Raw genomic sequence first — 22,920 nt, forward strand, 5'->3', positions numbered from 1 at the left:
GCTTGGCTGGCCATTTGGCCATGTCTAATTCTTTTAGACCAACATTGCATGAATCCTGGAATTCTTATTAAAAATTTTGAATTTCTTTATCTTCATTTTCCAAAAAATTTTTTCGAAAAAAAAAATATATACAAAAAAATTAATAAAATCATAAAAACCAAAAAAATTTTGTGTTTCTTGTTTGAGCCTAGTGTTAAATTTTAAGTTTGGTGTCAATTGCATGTTTTAGTTTTTCTTCAATTTTCGAAAATATATGCATTGTGTTCTTCATGATCTTCAAGTTCTTCTTTATGATTGTCCTTGTTTGATCTTTAAATTTTCTTGTTGTGTTTTTTGTTGTTTTTCATATGCATTTTCGAAGTCATAGTATTTAAACATTAAAAATTTCTAAGTTTGGTGTCTTGCATGTGTTTCTTTTCTTAAAAATCTTCAAAAAAATGTGTTCTTGATGTTCATCTTGATCTTCAAAGTGTTCTTGGTGTTCATCTTGACATTCAGTGTGTTCTTGCATGCATTATTTGTTTTGATCTTAATTTTTTATGTCTTGTGTCATTTTGTTATTTTTCTCTTTCTTTATTAATTCAAAAAAATCAAAAATAACATCTTTCCCTTGTTTTATTCAAAAATTTCGAAATTTTGGATTGATTTAGTCAAAGATTTTTAAAATTTAGTTGTTTCTTATTAGTCAAGTCAAAATTTCAATTTAAAAATTCTATCTTTTCAAATCTTTTTCAAAATCAAATCTTTTTCAATTTTCTTTTAATATTTTCGAATTCTTTCTTAAAATTTTTCAAAATCTTTTTCTTATTTCTTATTTCATATTTTCGAAATTATTGCTAACATTTAATGTTTTGATTCAAAAATTTCAAGTTTGTTACTTTCTTGTTAAGAAAGGTTCAATCTTTAAATTCTAGAATCATATCTTTTAGTATCTTGTTAGTCAAGTTATCAACTTTAATTTTAAAAATCAAATCTTTTTTATTTCTTTTCAAATCTTTTTCAAAATAAATTTCAATCATATCTTTTTCAAAAATTTAATTTCAAAATCTTTTTCTAACTTCTTATCTTTTTAAAATTTATTTTCAAATATTTTTCAATTAACTACTTGACTTTTTGTTTTAATTTTAAAAAAGTTTACTATTTCTTATCTTTTTCAAAATCAGCTAACTACTTTTTCACTTCTTAATTTCGAAAACTAACTAACAAGTTTTTCAAAAAAATTTTTTAATTAATTAATTTATTTAGTTTTCAATTTGCCTTTATTTCTTTTCTTAAATTTCAAATTCTAACTAATAATTAAAATAAAAACAAAAATATTTTTCTTTTCTTTTAATTAATATTCGAATTCCCTCTCTCATCTCTTTCTATTTATTTTATTTATTTATTAACACTTCTCTTCTACTCATAATTCGAACTCTCTCCCTCTCTCTGTGTTCGAATTCTTCTTATTCTCTCTCTACCTCATTCTTCTATTCTTCTACTCACATAAAGGAATCTCTATACTGTGACATAGAGGATTCCTCTTCTTTTCTGTTCTCTTCTTTTTCATATGAGCAGGAATAAGGATAAGGACATTCTTGTTGAAGCTGATAATGAACCTAGAAGGACTCTGAAGAGGAAGCTAAGAGAAGCTAAAGCACTACACTCTGGAGAGGACCTTACAGAAATTTTCAAAAAAGAAGAAGACATGGCAGCCGAACACAATAACAATGGTGGAGATGCAAGGAAGATGCTTGGTGACTTTACTACCCCATCTTCTGACTTCCATGGAAGAAGCGTCTCAATTCCTACAATTAGAGCAAATTTGAGCTTAAGCCTCAATTAGTTTCTCTAATGCACCAGAATTGCAAGTTTCATGGACTTCGATTGGAAGATCCTCATCAGTTCTTAGCTGAATTCTTGCAAATCTGTGACACTGTTAAGACCAATGGGGTTAATCCTGAGGTCTACAGACTTATGCTTTTCCCCTTTGCTGTAAGAGACAGAGCTAGGACATGGTTAGACTCACAACCTAAAGAAAGCCTGAACTCTTGGAAAAAGTTGATCAATGTTTTCTTGGCCAAATTCTTTCCACCTCAAAAATTGAGTAAGCTTAGAGTGGAAGTCCAAACCTTTAGACAGAAGGAAGGTGAATCCCTCTATGAAGCTTGGGAAAGATACAAGTAATTGATCAGAATGTGTCTTTCTGACATGCTTTCAGAATGGAGCATCTTATGTATATTCTATGATGGTCTGTCTGAATTGTCTAAGATGTCATTGGACCACTCTGCTGGTGGATCTCTTCATCTAAAGAAAACACCTGCAGAAGCCCAGGAACTCATTGAAATGGTTGCAAATAACCAGTTTATGTACACTTCTGAAAGAAATTCTGTGAATAATGGGATGACTCAGAAGAAAGGAGTTCTTGAGATTGATACTCTGAATGCCATATTGGCTCAGAACAAAATATTGACTCAGCAAGTCAATATGATTTCTTAGAATCTGACTGGATTGCAAGCTGCATCCGGCAGTACTAAAGAAGCCTCCTCTAAAGGAGAAGCTTATGACCCTGAGAATCCTAGAATGGAAGAAGTGAATTACATGGGAGAATCCTATGGAAACAATTATAACCCTTCATGGAGGAATCATCCTAATTTTTCATAGAAGGATCAGCAGAAGCCTAATCAAGGCTTCAATAATAATGGTGGGAGAAATAGGTTTGGCAATAGCAAGCCTTTTCCATCATCTTCTTAGAAACAAACAGAGAATTCTAAGCAGAGCCTCTCTGACTTAGCAACCATAGTCTCTGATCTATCTAAGACCACTCTTAGTTTCATGACTGAAACAAGGTCCTCTATTAGAAATTTGGAGGCACAAGTGGGTCAGCTGAGTAAAAGAGTTACTGAAACTCCTCCTAGTACTCTCCCAAGCAATACAGAAGAGAATCCAAAGAGAGAGTGCAAGGCCATCAATATGTCCAAAATGGCCGAACATATAGAGGAGGAAGAGACAGTGATTTCCACTACAGAAGACCTCAATGGACGTCCACTGACTACTAAAGAGTTCCCTAATGAGGAACCAAAGGAATCTGAGGCTCATACAGAGACCATAGAGATTCCACTGAACTTACTGTTGCCATTCATGAGCTCTAAAGATTATTCGTCCTCTGAAGAGGATGAAGATGTTATTAAAGAGCAAGTTTCTCAGTATCTAAGAGCAATCATGAAGCTAAATGTCAAGCTATTTGGTAATGAGACTTGGGAGGATGAACCTCCATTGCTCATCAATGAACTGAATGCCTTGGTTCAACTAAAATTACCTCAGAAGAAACGGGATTCCGAAAAGTTCTTAATACCTTGTATCATAGGCACCATGACCTTTGAGAAGGCTCTGTGTGACCTGGGGTCAAGAATAAACCTCATGCCACTCTCTGTAATGGAGAAACTAGGGATCTTTGAGGTACAAGCTACAAGAATCTCACTAGAGATGGCAGACAAATCAAGGAAACAAGCTTATGGACTTGTACAGGATGTCTTAGTGAAGGTTGAAGGCCTGTACATCCCTGCTGATTTCATAATCCTAGACACTGGGAAGGATGAGGATGAATCTATTATCCTTGGAAGACCCTTCCTAGCCACAGCAAGAGCTGTGATTGATGTGGACAGAGGAGAGTTAGTCTTTCAATTGAATGAATACTACCTTGTGTTTAAGGCTCAATGATCTTCTTCTGTAACCATGAAGAGGAAGCATGAAAAGCTTCTCTCAATACAGAGTCAAACAGAGCCCCCACACTCAACTTCTAAGTTTGGTGTTGGGCGGCCACCATTAAGCTCTGAGTCTCTGTGAAGCTCTCTAAGAGCTCACTGTCAAGCTATTGATATTAAAGAAGCACTTAGAAGGAGGCAATCCAATGTTATTTAATTATATTTATTTTTATAGACATTTGTTTTCCATTGTCATGTCATGTTTTCTTTAGGAAGATGATCATGTGGAGTTACAAAAATAACTGCAGAATTAAAGCAGAATGAAAAGCAGCATCAAAAACAGCACACCCTGGAGGACAGGCTTACTGGAATTTAAACGCCAGTAAGGATAGCAGAATGGGCGTTTAACGCCCAGTCTGGCAGCATTCTGGGCATTAAGCGCCAAAATTGGCAGACAGACTGGCGTTTAACGCCAGAAAAGGGTGTCTGGTGTCTGGTTGGCGTTAAACTCCAGAAAAGGGCATCAGCCTGGCATTTAACGCCAGAAAAGGTAGTATAGTTGGTGTTAAACGCCAAAAATGGCACACAGAGGGCGTTTAAACGCCAGAAAGGTGTAGGGACCAGAATTCCTTGATACCTCAGGATCTGTGAACCCCACAGGATTCCCACTTACCCCAACTCTTTTTCTCTCCTTTTCACACCTTTCCATAACATTCTTTCCCAAAATAACCTCCACCAAACACCCCTCTATCTCTTCTATTTCTTCTTCTCCTCCTTTCTTTCTTCTTTTGCTCGAGGACGAGCAAACCTTTTAAGTTTGGTGTGGGAAAAAGCTCTGCTTATTGTTTTTTCATAACCATTAATGGCACCTAAGGCCAGAGAAACCTCTAGAAAAAGAGGAAAGGGAAGGCAATTACTTCCACCTCCGAGTTATGGGAGATGGAGAGATTCATCTCAAAAGCCCATCACTAAGAAGAAGATGGAGCAAACAAGAGAGCCCACTCATGGAGCTCAACAAGAGCATGAGAAAATTCCTCATCAAGAAATCCCTGAGATGCCTCAAGGGATGCATTTCCCTCCACACAACTATTGGGAGCAACTCAACACCTCTTTAGGAGATTTGAGTTCCAACATGGAGCAACTAAGAGTAGAGCACCAAGAGCACTCCATCATCCTCCATGAAATCAGAGAGGACTAAAAGGCCATGAGAGAGGAGCAACAAAGGCAAGGAAGGGACATAGAGGAGTTCAAGCACTCCATAGGATCTTCAAGAGGAAGAACTAGCCGCCGTCACTAAGGTGGACCCGTTATTTAATTTCCTTGTCCTTATTTTTCTATTTTTCGGTTTTATGCTTTATCTATGTTTGTGTCTTCATTACATGATCATTAGCGTTTAGTGTCTATGTCTTAAAGCTATGAATGATTCCATGAATCCCTCATCTTTCTTAAATGAAAAATATTTTTATTTGCAAAAGAACAAGAAGTGCATAATTTCAAAAATTATCTGGAAATTAGCTTAATTATTTTGATGTGGTGGCAATACTTTTTGTTTTCTGAATGAATACTTGAACAGTGCATATTTTTTATAGTGAAGTTTATGAATGTTAAAATTGTTGTCTCTTGAAAGAATAATGAAAAAGGAGACATGTTATTGATAATCTGAAATATCATAAAATTGATTCTTAAAGCAAGAAAAAACAGTGAAAAAAAAAACAAAGCTTGCGAAAAAAAAAGAAAAAAAATGGCGAAAAATAAAAAAAAAAGAAAGAAAAAGAAAAAGCAAGCAGAAAAAGCCAATAACCCTTTAAACTAAAAGACAAGAGTAAAAAGGATCCAAGGCTTTGAGCATTAATGGATAGGAGGGTGATGCGTGAGCATCTTGTCTATCTTTTCCTAGTGAATTTGCATCTAATTTGTTGAGTTTAATTAAGAATTAATTATATTTTAGCCACTATGGATGCTATTTTGAGTTTTGTGCAATTTTATTTATTTTAGGTAGCATTCGGATGGATTTGATGAAGTTTCTGCAGAGAAAGAGAAGAAGCCAAGGAGATGACCAGCGAATACCGATGCAGACGCATGGCTCATGCGACCGTGCGGAATAGAGGAAATCGCAATGACGCGATCGCGTGCCTGACGCGATCACGTGGACTGGAATCTGCACAAATGACGCGAACGCGTGGATGACGCGGACGCGTCACATGAGCGATCTGCAGAATTGACAAAAAAACGCTAGGGGCGATTTCTAGGCTGTTTTAACTCAATTTTCAGCCCAGAAAACACAGATTAGAAGCTGCAGAATGGACAGAACAAGTGGTCCCCACCCATCAACTGAAGATCTGTTAATTAATTCAAATTTAAATTCAAATCTTAAATTAGGAAAAGATATTATTTTAATTTTTAGTTTTAGATATTAGATTTTTAAATTTATTAGGATTAGTTATAAAAGGAGGAAGCTTTCCTTCCTTTGTAGAGGTCCTGGGGAGGATCCCATCCTATTCCAAATTTACATTCCGTATTTCATAACATTCTACCATGAGCAACTAATCCTTCATTGTTAAGGTTAGGAGCTCTGTCTATTTGTATGGATTGATTTTATTGCTTTTTCTATTTTAATTTATGTATGAATTTATATTTAAGAATTATTTTCGCTCTTTATTTTATGAATTTGGGTGGAACGGAAGTATGACCCTCTTTCTATTTGAGTTCTTGTAAAACTTGAAAAAGCTCTTTATTTGAACAACAGCTTGAAAATAATTTTTTTAAATTTTAATTATCTGGATTTAAATGGGATACGTGACGTATAATCCTTTTAGTTTTGGGTAATTAGAGTTTTTGTTGCATATAAACTAGAAATTGATTATCACCTCTAATTGGAATTAATTGACCAAGGAATTGGCAGTTAATGAATTTTAGAGGAGACTAGGAAGGTCTAAGGAATTAGGGTCTAGTCACATACAGTTTGCCATAAATTAAATCCTGCATAATTAAATTAGTTAGTAAGAAAAGTTAATCCGGAAAAATAGATATCTCTGAAACCTTAACTATTTTCTCCATATTTTCTTCCCAATTTATTTACTTTACTATTTTAATTTCTGCACGATTGAATATTCAAATACTCTTTTCTGTTTGTCTAACTAATCCTATCAAACACTATTGTTGCTTAATCCATCAATCCTCGTGGGATCAACCCTTACTCACGTAAGGTATTACTTGGTACGACCCGGTGCACTTGTCGGTTAGTTAGTGTGGTTATAAAATACCGCACCAAGTTTTTGGCGCCGTTGCCGGGGATTGATTGTGATTAACAACTATTCGTTGTTTGATTGCTTATATTAGATAATTTTTTATATTTTTATTTTATTATTAATTTTGATTTTGCATTTTTTTACGTTAATTTTTTCTTTTCTTTTACGTTAATTTTTTCTTTTTTTTTCCTTACGTTATTTACTTTCTTTTCCTTCTCGTTTATATCCCCCCTCCCCTGTTTCGTTTTTCGTTCTTTTTTTTATTATTTTTATTATTTAAAAAAAATTTTAATAAATAATTAATACTAATAATTTTTCTTAATTTCTGAAATTAAGTTTGGTGTCCCTTAGTTAGTCTTATTTTAATTTTTCTTATTTAATTTACTTAATAATTTCGAAAATTTTTAGTAATAAATTTTCTAGTAATTTTTGAATTTTAGTGTTTGTTTGTTTTATTCAATATTTTTATCTCTTTATTCAGGTTACCTCACAGGGACTTCTCTGCACTCTGGCGTAGAGAGTCCCATTTTTTCTTGTTTTCTGCTTGTGTATGCGCAGAAATAGAGACAAAGAACATCTTTTAAACTTTGATCATGAACCTGAAAGAACTTTCAGGTGACGTTTACAACAAGCAAGGCTTTGCAAGGCTGCAGAATCCACTATGGCAAATAATAATGCTAATGCCAATGTGGTAAATTCGAATGGGGATGATCAACAGAGGAGAGTGCTTGGCTCTTATTCTGCCCCTACTACGGATCTCTATGGAAAAAGCATTGTGGTGCCTCCTATAACTGCAAACAACTTTGAGTTGAAACCACAATTGGTCACCCTGGTGCAACAAAACTGCCAGTATCACGGACTTCCTCATGAAGTTCCAAATCAGTTTATTTCTGATTTTCTGTAGATATGTGATACTGTGAAGACAAATGGAGTGAACCCAGAGGTGTACAAACTGATGCTCTTCCCGTTTGCTCTAAGAGATAAAGCAAAGCTATGGCTAGATGCCCAACCAAAGGAGAGTCTGAATACTTGGGAAAAGGTCGTTACTGAATTTCTCACTAAATTTTTCCCACCAAAGAAGCTGACTAAGCTTAGGTTGGAGGTTCAGACTTTCAGACAGAAGGAGGGTGAAACTCTTTATGAAGCTTGGGAGAGATACAAGCTACTGACTAGGCAATGCCCTCCAAACATGTTCTCCAAATGGACCCAACTGGATATCTTTTATGAAGGCTTGGGTGAGATGTCCAAGATGAGCCTAGACACTTCTACAGGTGGTTCACTGCTCAAGAAGAAGACACCAGAGGAGACTATTGAGCTTATTGAATTGGTTGCAAGCAACCAATATTTATACTCATCTAACAGGAATCCTGTGAACTTTGAGACCTCTCAAAAGAGAGGCGTGTTGGAAGTAGAAGCTATTAATGCTCTTCTTGCTCAGAACAAGCTTATGTCTCAGCAGATAAATCTACTTACTCAACAGATGAGTGGCATGCAAGTCTCAGCTATAAACACTCAAAATCCACCCTAAGATACCTCCTATGACATGACAGGTAACTTTATGCAAAATGATAATTATGATTATGCTCAACCCTCTTCTGAACAGGTGAATTATATGGGGAGTGGTCCCAGAAATCCCAACAATGATCCATATTCTAAGACATACAATCAGGGGTGGAGGAATCACCCAAATTTTGGGTGGAGAGATCAACCTCAGAGACCTCAGAACTTCAACAATAATTCTCAGGGCGGTTTCCAGCAGAACAATGATTTGGAAGCAATATTGACAGGTTTTAGACAGGAAACCAGAGCATCCATCAAGAACCTGGAGATTCAAATGGGTCAATTAGCCACAAAGATTAATGAAATTGATCAGAGGACCACTAATAGCCTTCCTGGTAACACAATTCCAAATCCAAGAGAGGAATGCAAGGCTATCACCGTAATAAGTGAACAAGTGGCAAGTACGGAAGCACAAGTTATACAGGAAACCAGAGCATCTATTAGAAACTTAGAGGTGCTAGTGGGCCAACTGAGCAAGCAAATACTTGACAGGTCTGCAAGTACATTTCAAGAGGATACAGTGGTGAACCCAGGAGAAGATTGCAAGGCCATTCAATTGAGAAGTGGTAAAGTAGCTGGCTCTGAGACCAAGGCCAATGAAGAGCTAGTTGAAAAGGAATCTCCAGAGGAGAAGAAGGAAGAAGTAGAACACGCCCCTCCAAAGCGTGCGGACAACCCATTCCCAGACTCTCTTGACACTTATCCTATTTTGCCAAAGGCTCCTGAGTATAAGCCTAAAATGCCATATCCTCAGAGACTTCAAAAGGAGACCAAGGACAAACAGTTTTCAAAGTTCTTGGAAGTCTTTAGAAAGTTGCAAATCAATATTTCTTTTGCTGAGGTTTTGGAACAAATGCCTCTCTATGCCAAGTTCATGAAGGAGCTGTTGTCAAAGAAGAAGCCTTTAAAGGGGGATGAGACAGTGGTCCTGACTAAAGAATGCAGTGCCATCATTCAGAATAACTTACCAAAGAAGATGCCAGATCCAGGGAGCTTTCAAATTCCATGCACCATCGAGAGTACAACCTTTGAGAAAGCGTTATGTGACCTGGGAGCAAGCATCAATTTAATGCCCTTGTCTGTGATGAAGAAGCTGAAGATCCAAGAGGCACAACCCACAAAGATAGCATTACAGATGGCGGACAAATCTATGAAGCCTGCATACGGATTAGTGGAGAATATCTTGGTCAAAGTGGGTAAGTTCTTCCTCCCAGCAGATTTTGTAATTCTTGATATAGGGGAGGATGAGAATGCCTCTATAATTCTAGGAAGACCATTCCTAGCCACTGGAAGAGCTCTGATTGATGTAGAAGTGGGTGAATTAGTGCTTAGAGTGCATAATGAGCAACTAGTCTTTCATGTCTTCAAAGATGTACATTCAACAGGTGAAGAAGAGAGGTGCATGCAGGCTGAGCTTATTGATCCAAACCTTCAAGAACCCCCTGATGATGCACAGCAGAATTTGCAACTCAAACCTCCTGTGGTGACAACCGATAAAATTCCGCCTGACATCAAACCTAAGTTTGGTGTTGGAACTGCATCATCCACCAAGGAGAAGGTCCCCAAAAAGAAAAAATACACAGAGGATGGAGAAACAAAAAGATCCCCACTGAAGGTTTCTCCCCAGGAATGAAGGTGGTGTTGACCAGCAATCCAGCATGGGTTTATACAGTAATCAAAATCCTCTCTCTAGAGCATATTGAGCTACGTTATGGAGACACAGGAAAGAAGTTCAAAGTAAGGGGTGAAAAGCTGAGCCCCTATGACCCTCCTCCTTAGAGGAGCTGACCGTCAAGCTAGTGACGATAAAGAAGTGCTTGTCGGGAGGCAACCCGATAATTACATATCCTTAAGTTATTTTTCGTAGTAGTAGTTTTCTTACTTGTTGGTTTTTATTAAGTTCTCACTAATTTTCTGATCATGCAGCTATTTTATCACAGGAACCGAACACCTCAAGCTATTTGAAAAAAAAAAGGCACACGACGCGCCAGCGTCATTGACGTGAACGCGTCAATCATGTGTGCGAGAACAATGAAAATTGACAGAGAGTTGCGCGGGAGTGGCGCTGGACTCATGCCTTTCGCACAAACAATCCCACGCGAACGCGTAGCCCACGCGTTCGCGTCGTTTGTGATTTTCGTCATTCACGTGGTCGCGTCACTGACGCGATCGTGTGACCTGCAAATTCGACGTAAAAGAGTGTTTTGGGCAGAGAGTTGTGCCAGCTTGGGGCAAGAAGTGTGCTAAACGCACAAATTTGGTCACGCGGACGCGTGATTGACGCGTTCGCGTCAGTTACACATATGGCCATCCACGCGATCACGTGCCTGACGCTAACGCGTCATTATGAAGACTGCGCAACGACGCGATTGCGTGGTGTACGCGAACGCGTCGCTTGCGCCGCCCGGTTTTCTTTCTCTCTCTCCCAATCCTAATTCTCTCTTATTCTCTTATCCTTTTATTTTTCTTTCATCTTAATATTTGTCTCTTCTATTTTCAGTTCTTTTTTGCTTGAGGACAAGTAAACCTTTATGTTTGGTGTTAACGCTTCACTTAAGGGTTTTCTGTTTATTCTTATGGCACCAAAGGGAGGCGAATCATCTTCACAAAGGAGCACAACCTGAAGAATAAAACGACCGCTAAGATAACCCAGGTGGTTGAGTTCCTTTCATTTTTTATTCCCTCCCGCTTTCATTATGTATGTTCCGATTTCCTGCTACTTTGTTTTGTTTATTGCATGATCCTTTATTAGTAGATTCATAGATTCTAGTTAATTTTTCTGTTAAATGCTTTAATTCTGAAAGATGTCTCATGTATTGCCCACTAAACTTGAAATCAAAAAGAAAGAAGAACAAATGTAGTGCATGAGAATTTGAGTTTAATTTTTAGAGTAGTCTCATTTACTTAAATGTAGTGGTATTTTCTGTGATTCTGAATGAATGCTTGAACAGTGCATATTTTTGATAATGAAGTTTATGAATGTTAAAATTGTTGGCTCTTGAAAGAATGATGAAAAAGAGAAATGTTATTGATAATCTGAAAAATCATAAACTTGATTCTTGAAGTAAGAAAAAGCAGTGAAAAACACAAAGCTTGCAAAAAAAAAAAAGCAAGCAGAAAAAGCCAATAACCCTTTAAACTAAAAGGCAAAGGGTAAAAAGGATCCAAGACTTTGAGCATTAATGGATAGGAGGGCCCAAAGGAATAAAATCCTTGCCTAAGTGGCTAAATCAAGCTGTCCCTAACCATGTGCTTGTGGCGTGAAGGTGTCAAGTGAAAAGCTTGAGATTGAGCGGTTAAAGTCGTGATCCAAAGCAAAAAGAGTGTGCTTAAGAACTCTGGGCACCTCTAACTGGGGACTCCAGCAAAGCTGAGTCACAATCTGAAAAGGTTCACCCAGTTATGTGTCTGTGGCATTTATGTATCCGGTGGTAATACTGGAAAACAAAATGCTTAGGGTCATAGCCAAGACTCATAAAGTAGCTGTGTTCAAGAATCAACATACTAAACTAGGAGAATCAATAACACTATCTGAATTCTGAGTTCCTATGGATGCCAATTATTCTGAACTTCAAAGGATAAAATGAGATGCCAAAACTGTTCATGATTGCAGTTGTAAACCCCACTATAAGAAGAGACATGAGCTTAATCGAACTCTAATTCTCATGCAAATTCACATCCTAAGCTTATATTAGTTTTTGGTTGCTTGAGGACAAGCAACAGTTTAAGTTTGGTGTTGTGATGCGTGAGTATCTTGTCTATCTTTTCCTAGTGAATTTGCATCTAATTTGTTGAGTTTAATTAAGAATTAATTATATTTTAGCCACTATGGATGCTATTTTGAGTTTTGTGCAATTTTATTTATTTTAGGTAGCATTCGGATGGATTTGATGAAGTTTCTGCAGAGAAAGAGAAGAAGCCAAGGAGATGACCAGCGAATACCGACGCGGACGCATGGCTCACGCGACCGCGCGGAATGGAGAAAATCGCAATGACGCGATCGCGTGCCTAACGCGATCGCGTGGACTGGAATCTGCACAAATGACGCGAATGCGTGGACGACGCGGACGCGTCACATGAGCGATTTGCAGAATTGACAAAAAAACGCTGGGGGCGATTTCTGGGCTGTTTTAACTCAATTTTCAGCCCAGAAAACACAGATTAGAAGCTGCAGAATGGACAGAACAAGTGGTCCCCACCCATCAACTGAAGATCTGTTAATTAATTCAAATTTAAATTCAAATCTTAAATTAGGAAAAGATATTATTTTAATTTTTAGTTTTAGATATTAGATTTTTAAATTTATTAGGATTAGTTATAAAAGGAGGAAGCTTTCCTTCCTTTGTAGAGGTCCTGGGGAGGATCCCATCCTATTCCAAATTTACATTCCGTATTTCATAACATTCTACCATGAGCAACTAATCCTTCATTGTTAAGGTTAGGAGCTCTGTCTATTTGTATGAATTGATTTTATTGCTTTTTCTATTTTAATTTATGTATGAATTTATATTTAAGAATTGTTTTCGCTCTTTATTTTATGAATTTGGGTGGAACAGAAGTATGACCCTATTTCTATTTGAGTACTTGTAAAACTTGGAAAAGCTCTTTATTTGAACAACAGCTTGAAAACAATTTTTCCTAAATTTTAATTATCTGGATTTAACGGGATACGTGACATATAATCCTTTTAGTTTTGGGTAATTAGAGTTTTTGTGGCATATAAACTAGAAATTGATTATCACCCTCTAATTGGAATTAATTGACCAAGGAATTGGCAGTTAATGAATTTTAGAGGAGACTAGGAAGGTCTAAGGAATTAGGGTCTAGTCACATACAGTTTGCCATAAATTAAATCCTGCATAATTAAATTAGTTAGTAAGAAAAGTTAATCCGGAAAAATAGATATCTCTGAAACCTTAACTATTTTCTCCATATTTTCTTCCCAATTTATTTACTTTACTATTTTAATTTCTGCACGATTGAATATTCAAATACTCTTTTCTGTTTGTCTAACTAACACTATTGTTGCTTAATCCATCAATCCTCGTGGGATCGACCCTTACTCACGTAAGGTATTACTTGGTACGACCCGGTGCACTTGCCGGTTAGTAAGTGTGGTTATAAAATACCGCACCAGAGGGCCCAAAGGAATAAATCCTGGCCTAAGCGGCTAAATCAAGCTGTCCCTAACCATGTGCTTGTGGCGTGAAGGTGTCAAGTGAAAAGCTTGAGACTAATCGGTTAAAGTCATGGTCCAAAAAAAAAGAGTGTGCTTAAGAGCTCTGGGCACCTCTAACTGGGGACTCTAGCAAAGCTGAGTCACAATCTAAAAAGGTTCACCCAGTTATGTGTCTGTGGTATTTATGTATCCGGTGGTAATACTAGAAAACAAAATGCTTAGGGTCACAGCCAAGACTCAAAAAGTAGCTGTGTTCAAGAATTAACATACTGAACTAGGAGAATCAATAACACTATCTGAATTCTGAGTTCCTATGGATGCCAATCATTCTGAACTTCAAAGGATAAAGTGAGATGCCAAAATCGTTTAGATGCAAAAAGCTACTAGTCCCGCTCATCTAATTGAAACTAATCTTCATTGATATTTTTGAAACTTATTGTATATTCTCTTCTTTTTATCCTATTTTGTTTTTGGTTGCTTGGGTATAAGTAACAATTTAAGTTTGGTGTTGTGTTGAGCGGATAATTTATACCCTTTTTGGCATTGTTTTTACATAGTTTTTAGTATGTTTTAGTTACTTTTTAGTATATTTATTTTAGTTTTTATTCAAAAATCACATTTCTGGACTTTACTATGAGTTTGTGTGTTATTCTATAATTTCAGGTATTTTCTGGCTGAAATTGAAGGACCTGAGCAAAAATCTGATTCAGAGGCTGAGAAAGGACTGCAGATGCTGTTGGATTCTGACCCTCCTGCACTCGAAGTGAATTTTATGGAGCTACAGAAGCCCAATTAGCGCACTCTCAATTGCGTTGGAAAGTAGACATCTTGGGCTTTCCAGCAATATATAATAGTTTATACTTTACTCGAGATTTTATGGCCCAAACTAGCGTCTAAACGCCATCTAGAGACCCCTTTTTTGGCGTAAAACGCCAGAACTGGCACCAGAACTGGAGTTAAACGCCCAAACTGGCACCCAAGCTGGCGTTTAACTCCTAGAATGTCCTATGCATGTGAAAGCTTCAATGCTCAGCCCAAGCACACACCAAGTAGGCCCCGGAAGTGGATTTCTGCACTATCTGCACTTAGTTACTTATTTTCTGTAAACCCTAGTAACTAGTTTAGTATAAATAGCACTTTTTACTATTGTATTAGAGAGTTTTTGATCATCTTTTTGAATCACACTTTGGACGTTTGGAGGCTGGCCTCACGGCCATGCCTAGACCTTTTTCACTTATGTATTTTCTACGGTGGAGTTTCTACACCTCATAGATTAAGGTGTGGAGCTCTGCTGTTCTTCATGAATTAATGCAAGTACTATTATTTTTCTTTCAATTCACGCCTACTTCTTCTCCAAGATATACTCTCGTACTTAATTCAGTTAAGTCAGAATGAAGGGGTGACCCGTGACAATCACCCACTATCTTCGTTACTCGCTTAGCCAAGATCCGCGTGCCTGACAACCACAAGCAGTTTACATGATATTCAACGTAGTCATTGGACGACAGCCGGAGTATATTCTATTGGGTATCTAATACACGGACCGAGTCTATGAGATTAGTATCTTCGTGGTATAGGCTAAAACCATTGCCAGTATTCCTGAGATCCGAAAAGTCTAAACCTTGTCTGTGGTATTCTGAGTAGGATCTGGAAAGGGATGACTGTGAAGAGCTTCAAACTTGCGAATGTTGGGCGCAGTGATAGTGTGCAAAAGGATAGAGAGATCCTATTCCGACGCTAGTGAGAACCGACAGATGATTAGCCGTGCGGTAGCTGTACCTGGTATTTTTCATCCGAGACGAGAAATCCGACAGTTGATTAGCTGTGCAGAGATCGTACCTGGTAATTTTCATCCGAGAGGATCATACAGCTTTCCATGGAAGGGGGCACGCATGATTGGAAGAAGACAATAGGAAAGCAGAGGTTCAGAAGCAACAAAGCATCTCCAACACCTATCTGAAATTCCCACCAATGAATTACATAAGTATCTTTATTTTATTTTATGTTTTATTTATCTTTTAATTATCAAAACTTCATAACCATTTGAATCCGCATGACTAAGATTTACAGGATGACCATAGCTTGCTTCAAGCCGACAATCTCCATGGGATCAACCTTTACTCACGTAAGGTATTACTTGGATGACCCAGTGCACTTGCTGGTTAGTTGTGCGGAGTTGCAAAAGTGTGATTGCAAAATAAAATTACCCAATCTAAGCAACAAGATGAACCGTCAGTTGTTCGAACTCGTACAATCCCCGGCAACGGCGCCAAAAACTTGGTGCACGAAATTGTGATAACACTTTTCACAACTCCGCACAACTAACCAGCAAGTGCACTGGGTCGTCCAAGTAATTCCTTACGTGAGTAAGGGTCGATCCCACGGAGATTGTCAGCTTGAAGCAAGCTATGGTTATCTTGTAAATCTTAGTCAGGAGATTAATGATAAAGATGATTTTTGTTTATGAAAAGTAAATAACATAAAATAAATAATACTTGTGATTCAGTAATGAGGAACAGGTTGAGGTTCAGGAAATGCTCTATTATCTAAATCTCTGTCTTCCTACTGTTTTCTTCTCCAAACACGCATGGCTTCCTTCCATGGCAGTCAGAAGATGGGGTAGTAAAGTCACCAAGCATCTTCCTTTCATATCCACCATTGTTATTGTGTTCGGCTGCCATGTCTTCTTCTTTTTCAAAAATTTCTGTAAGGTCCTCTCCAGAGTGTTGTGCTTTAGCTTCTCTTAGCTTCCTCTTCAGAGTCCTTTCAGGTTCAGGATCAGCTTCAACAAGAATGTTCTTATCCTTATTCCTGCTCATATGAAAAAGAAGAGAACAAAAAAGAAGAGAAATCCTCTATGTCACAGTATAGAGATTCCTTGATGTGAGTAGAAGAATAGAAGAATGAGGTAGAGAGAGAATAAGAAGAATTCGAACATAGATAGAGGGAGAGGGTTCGAATTATGAGTAGAAGAGAAGTGTTAGTAACTAAATAAAATAAATAGAAAGAGATGAGAGAGAGGATATTCGAATTTTAATTAAAAGAAAAGAAAAATATTTTTGTTTTTATTTTAATTATTGGTTAGTATTCGAAAATTAGAGAGAGAAAAGTGGTTAGGTGGTTTTGAAAAAGATAAGAAATAGTAAACTTTTTAAAATCAAACAAAAAGTCAAGTAGTTAATTGAAAAAGATTTGAAAATTTTGAAAAGATAAGAAGTTAAAAAAAAGCTTTTGAAATTAAAATTTTGAAAAAGATATGATTTGAAATTTAATTTGAAAAAGATTTGAAAAGGAAACTAAAAAGATTTAATTTTTGAAATTAAAGTTGATGACTTGGCACACAAGAAACTAAAAGATATGATTCTAGAATTTAAAGATTGAACTTTTCTTAATAGGAAAGTAACAAACTTGAAATTTTTGAATCAAAATATTAATTGTTAGCAAATATTTCGAAAATTATGAAATAAAATTAAGAAAAGATTTTGAAAATCACTTTTAAAATTTTTGAAAATACTTAAGAAGAAAAATGAAAAATATTTAATTTTTGAAAAAGATTTGAAAAGATAGAGTTTTTTTAAATTGAAATTTTGACTTGATTAATAGGAAACAACTAAATTTTAAAATTTTTTGACTAGGTCAAACCAAAATTTCGAAATTTATGAATAAAATAAAGGAAAGATATTATTTTTTATTTTTTTGAATTAATGAAGGAAGAGAAAAACAACAAAAAGACACAAGACATAAAAATTTAGATCAAAACAAATAATGCATGCAAGAACACTTTGAATGTCAAGATGAACACCAAGAATACTTTGAAGATCATGATGAACATCAAGAACATATTTTTTGAAAATTTTTAAGGAAAGAAACACATGCAAGACACCAAACTTAAAAATTTTTAAACTTTAGATACTAATAATTCGAAAATGCATATGAAAAATAAGAAAAGACACAAAACAAGAAAATGTAAAGATCAAACAAAGAAAATCATCAAGAACAACTTGAAGATCATGAAAAACACCTGATGAATTTTCAAAAATTTAAGAGAAATTAAAAAAATGCAATTGACACCAAACTTAAAATTTGACACAAGACTCAAACAAGAAAGACAAAAATTTTTTGGTTTTTTTTATTTTATTAATTTTTTTGTATATTTTTTGAAAAATTCTTGGAAATAGAAAATAAAGAAATTCAAAATTTTTAATAAGAATTTCAGGATTCATGCAATGTTATTCTAAAGCTTCGGTCCAAAAGAATTAGACATGGCCAAATGGCTAGCCAAGCTTTAGCACAGAATTATAAATGAGAATCCAAAGGCTCATGGAATGTTATTCTAAAGCTCCGGTCCAGAAGAATTAGACATGGCCAAATGGCCAGCCAAGCTTTAACATAACACATACAAGCATGTCCTTTCTACAATGGAAAGTGAAAACCTCAGTCCAAAAGATTAGACATGGCTTAATAGCCAGCCAAGCTTCAACATATCCCATGAAGCTCTAGAATTCATTCTTAAAAATTTTTGAATGATTATTTTTTCGAAAACACAAATTTTTTTTTCGAAAATAAAAATAAAAAGCTTAAACATAAAATAAAATTACCCAATCTAAGCAACAAAATGAACCGTCAGTTGTCCAAACTCGAACAATCCCCGGCAACGGCACCAAAAACTTGTTGCTTAGATTGGGTAATTTTATTTTATGTTTAAGCTTTTTATTTTTATTTTTGAAAAAAAAATTTGTGTTTTCGAAAAAAAATCATTCAAAAATTTTTAAGAATGAATTCTAGAGTTTCATGGGATATGTTGAATCCTGGCTGGCTGTTAAGCCATGTCTAATCTTTTGGACAAAAATTTTGGCTCTAGAATGAATTCTAGAGCTTCACACTTTTTCATCTCTGTTAGTTGTTCCTTTCTTGGCTTTCTGCTGCCTTGAGTTGATACATTCAGTGTTTTCCCACTCCTTAATTGAACAGCTTGGCACTCTTCTGTTATCTGTTGAGATAGCTGTTGTCTTGTCTGATCCAATTGTGCTTCCATATTCTTGTTAGCATTTTTAGTGTCTTGGAGCATCTCTTTAAATTCTACTATCTGTTTTGTTATAAGAAGCAATTGCTGATTGAGTTCAACCACTTGTTCTGGAGGACTAAGTTCAGTGGATAATGCCTTAGCCTCTTCTTTCATGGAGGACTCACTACTTAAGTACAGATGTTGATTTCTAGCAACTGTATCAATGAGCTCTTGAGCCTCTTCAATTGTCTTTCTCATGTGTATAGATCCACCAGCTGAGTGGTCTAGAGACATCTAGGCCTTTTCTGTAAGTTCGTAATAGAAGATGTCTAGCTGCACCTATTCTGAAAACATTTCAGAGGGATATTTCCTTAGCATCCCTCTGTACCTCTCCTAGGCATTATAAAGAGATTCATTATCCTCTTGTTTAAAGCCTTGGATGTCCAGCCTTAGCTGTGTCATCCTTTTTGGAGGGAAATATTGATTTAGGAATTTGTCTGATAACTGTTTCCATGTTCTTATGCTTGCTGTGGGTTGTTATTTAACCACCTCTTAGCTTGATCTTTTACAACAAATAGAAACAGTAACAATCTGTAGACATCTTGATCTACTTCCTTATCACGTAATGTGTCAGTAATTTATAAGAACTGTGCCAGAAACTCAGTAGGTTCTTCCTGTGGAAGACCAGAATACTGGCAATTTTGCTGCACCATGATAATGAGCTGAGGGTTTAGCTCAAAACTGCTGGCTCTGATGGGAGGTATACAGATACTACTCACATATGAAGCAGTAGTGGGGTTAGCATATGACCCCAGAGTCCTTTTGGACTATTCATTTTCACTTAGATCCATGATGGAGAAAGGGAGATGATGTGGATTGTAGATAGAAATTTTATTTTATTTAACTAAGGATAAACCGAATTTAAAAGAGAATAAAATAAAATAATTGAAAAATAAAATATAAGTTTCGAAAACTAAAAGGAAAAGATAATATAATTCGAATACTAAAATGATTAATTAATTAAAAAGATTTGAAAAATTTTGGATATGATTTTCGAAAAATGAAGAGAGAGAAAGTGGTTAGGAAGTTTTGAAAGAGATATGTCTTAAAATTAAAGATACTTGTAAGAGAATAAATAAAAAAAAGATTTGAAAAAGATATGATTTTAAAATTTTAAAGATTGAAACTTTGTTAACAAGAAAATACCAAACTTAAAATTTTTCAATCAAGATAATAAAATAGGACAAGTAATTCAAAAATTATAATTAAAAGGAAAAAGATTTTGAAAAATTTTATAAAAGATTTTCGAAAAAAAAAAAAGAAAATTGAAAAAGAATTTGTTTTGAAAAAGATTCAAAAAGATAAATTATCAAAATTGAAATTTTAACTTGACTAACAAGAAACTACCAATTTTTTAAAAACTTTGACTAAGTCAACCTAAGGAATTCGGAAATAATGAGTGAATAAAGGAAAATATATTTTTTTTATTTTGTTTGAATTTAATGAGGAAAGAGAAAAACAAGTAAAAGACACAAAACTTAAAAATTTTTAGATTTAGGAAGAGTAAGTTTCGAAAATTTGAAGATAAACACCAAAAAGACACCAAACTTAAAATTTTTAGATCAAAACAAAGAAAACAAACAAGAAAACTTTGAATGTCAAGATGAACACCAAGAACACTTTGAAGATCAAAATGAACACCAAGAACAAATTTTGGGAAATCTTTAGGAAAATAAAAACACAAAGGACACCAAACTTAAAAAATTTTATATTTTGGACACTATTAATTCGAAAATGCACAAGAAAAACAAGGAAAGGCACAAAACAAGAAAGACTAAAGATCAAACAAGGAAAATAAACAAGAACAACTTGAAGATCAAGAAAGAACTAAGAACATATAATTCGAAAAATTGAAGGAAAATAAAAACACGCAATTGACACCAAACTTAAAACATGAAACTAAACTCAAACAAAAGACTCAAAGAAAAATTAAAGATTAGTAAAGAAAAATAAGATTTTTGAAAAGAAGATAAAAGACTCAAATTTAGTGACTTTAAATCAAAAAGATAAATTTTTCCCAATCCAAGCAACAAAATAAACCGTCAGTTGTCCAAACTCGAACAATCCCCGGCAACGGCGCCAAAAACTTGGTGTACGAAATTGTGATAACACTTTTCACAACTCTGCACAACTAACCAGCAAGTGCACTGGGTCGTCCAAGTAATACCTTACGTGAGTAAGGGTCGATCCCACGGAGATTGTCGGCTTGAAGCAAGCTATGGTTATCTTGTAAATCTTAGTCAGGAGATTATGATAAAGATGATTTTTGTTTATGAAAAGTAAATAACATAAAATAAATAATACTTGTGATTCAGTAATGAGGAACAGGTTGAGGTTCAGGAGATGCTCTGTCGTCTAAATCTCTACTTTCCTACTGTCTTCTTCTCCAAACACGCATGGCTTCCTTCCATGGCAGGCTGTATGATCCTCTCAGTGAAAATGGTCTAAGTACGGTCTTTGCACGGCTAATCAACTGTCTGATTTCTCGTCTCGGATGAAAAATACCAGGCACAGCTACCGCACGGCTAATCATCTGTCGGTTCTCACTAGTGTCGGAATAGGATCTCTATATCCTTTTGCACACTGTCACTGCGCCCAACATTCGTGAGTTTGAAGCTCATCACTGTCATCCCTTCCCATATCCTACTCGGAATACCACAGATAATGTTTAGACTTTTCGGATCCCAGGAATGTTGCCAATTGGTTCTAGCCTATACCACAAAGGTTCTGATTTCACGGACTCGGTCCGTGAATCAGAGACCCAAGAGATACGCACTCAAGCTGTCGCCCAATGACTACGTTGGGCTCAAGTAGAACGGGAGTGGTTGTCAGGCATGCGTTCATAGATGTGAGAATAATGATGAGTGTCACGGATCATCATCTTCTCCAGATTGAGGTTCGAGTGAATATCTTAGAACAGAATCAAGCGTGATTGAATAGAAAACAATAGTAATTGCATTAATCCATTGAGACACAGCAGAGCTCCTCACCCCCGCCTATGGGGTTTAGAGACTCATGCTGTAGAAGATACAATGTTAAATGTAAAATGTCATGAGTTGCCAAATGAATCTCTAAAAGTAGTTTTTATACTAGACTAGTAACTTAGGTTTACAAAAAATGAGTAAATAAGTGCAGATAGTGCAGAAATCCACTTTCGGGACCCTCTTGGTGAGTGTTTGGACTGAGCTTTCAAGCTTTCACGTGCATATGCCTCAAGTTGGAGTTAAACGCCACCCTGGGTGCCAAAATGGGCGTTTAACGCCAGTTTGGGCCATCAAATCTCGGGCAAAGTATGGACTATTATGGATTGCTGGAAAGCCCAAGATGTCTACTTTCCAAAGCAATTAAGAGCGCACCAATTGGGCTTCTGTAGCTCCAGAAAATCCACTTCGAGTGCAGGAGGGTCAGAATCCAACAACATCTGCAGTCCTTTCTCAGTCTCTGAATCGGATTTTTGCTCAGGTCCCTCAATTTCAGCCAGAAAATACCTGAAATTATAGAAAAACACACAAACTCATAGTAAAGTCCAGAAATATGATTTTTGCATAAAAACTTAATAAAAATATAATAAAAAGTAACTAAAACATACTAAAAACTATGTAAAAATAATGCCAAAAAGGGTATAAATTATCCGCTCATCAGGAGTCTACTACACCAGGGATATAGGCCCCGCACACTTCATGCAGCAGAGAAGGAAACAACCACAACTACTCATGCAGCAGAAAAATCTGCCACGCCAGGGATATAGGCCCCACACACTCTCAATAACAACTAGTCATGTAGTAGAAAAATTTGCCACGTCGGAGATATAGGCTCCGCACACTCTCAACAATAACTAGTCATGCAGCAGAAAAATCTGCTACGCCGGAGATATAGGCTCCGCACACTCCCATATAATCTAATAATTTTATCATTCCTTTCCAAGTTCTCAATTCATCATAACCATCCCATCACTGGTTTCCAGTTTTCAAATTCATCATAAGCATTCTCTTTTCTGAATAATCTCTTCAACCATAAACTTCACAACTCAACATTCACCAATTCAAGCTAGAAAAATACACAAACCTTCCATACCTATGTCACCGGCTCTTAACTCATAACTAAAAATACCCTTTTTATTCCTTTATTATTTACTCCCTTGATTCAAGATCCTAAAACTAGCGAAAAGATTTTAAACAAGTGTTA

At 36.0% G+C, this 22,920-nt stretch overlaps 2 non-coding genes across 2 annotated transcripts; both read right to left on the reverse strand.

Annotated features, from left to right (window-relative positions):
• Nucleotides 1-2,088: 2,088 nt before the first annotated feature.
• LOC148576352 (small nucleolar RNA R71) lies at nt 2,089-2,196 on the reverse strand. The gene has a single exon (XR_015903995.1). It is a non-coding gene; the product is annotated as a small nucleolar RNA R71 (small nucleolar RNA).
• A 5,822-nt stretch (nt 2,197-8,018) lies between these two features.
• On the reverse strand, nt 8,019-8,125 carry LOC148576353 (small nucleolar RNA R71). Its single transcript, XR_015904045.1, has one exon. It is a non-coding gene; the product is annotated as a small nucleolar RNA R71 (small nucleolar RNA).
• Between the last annotated feature and the right edge of the window lie 14,795 nt (nt 8,126-22,920).

This window comes from Arachis ipaensis, chromosome B1 (assembly GCF_059453495.1).
Source record: "Arachis ipaensis isolate K30076 ecotype BB chromosome B1, ASM5945349v1, whole genome shotgun sequence".
NCBI lineage: Eukaryota > Viridiplantae > Streptophyta > Magnoliopsida > Fabales > Fabaceae > Arachis > Arachis ipaensis.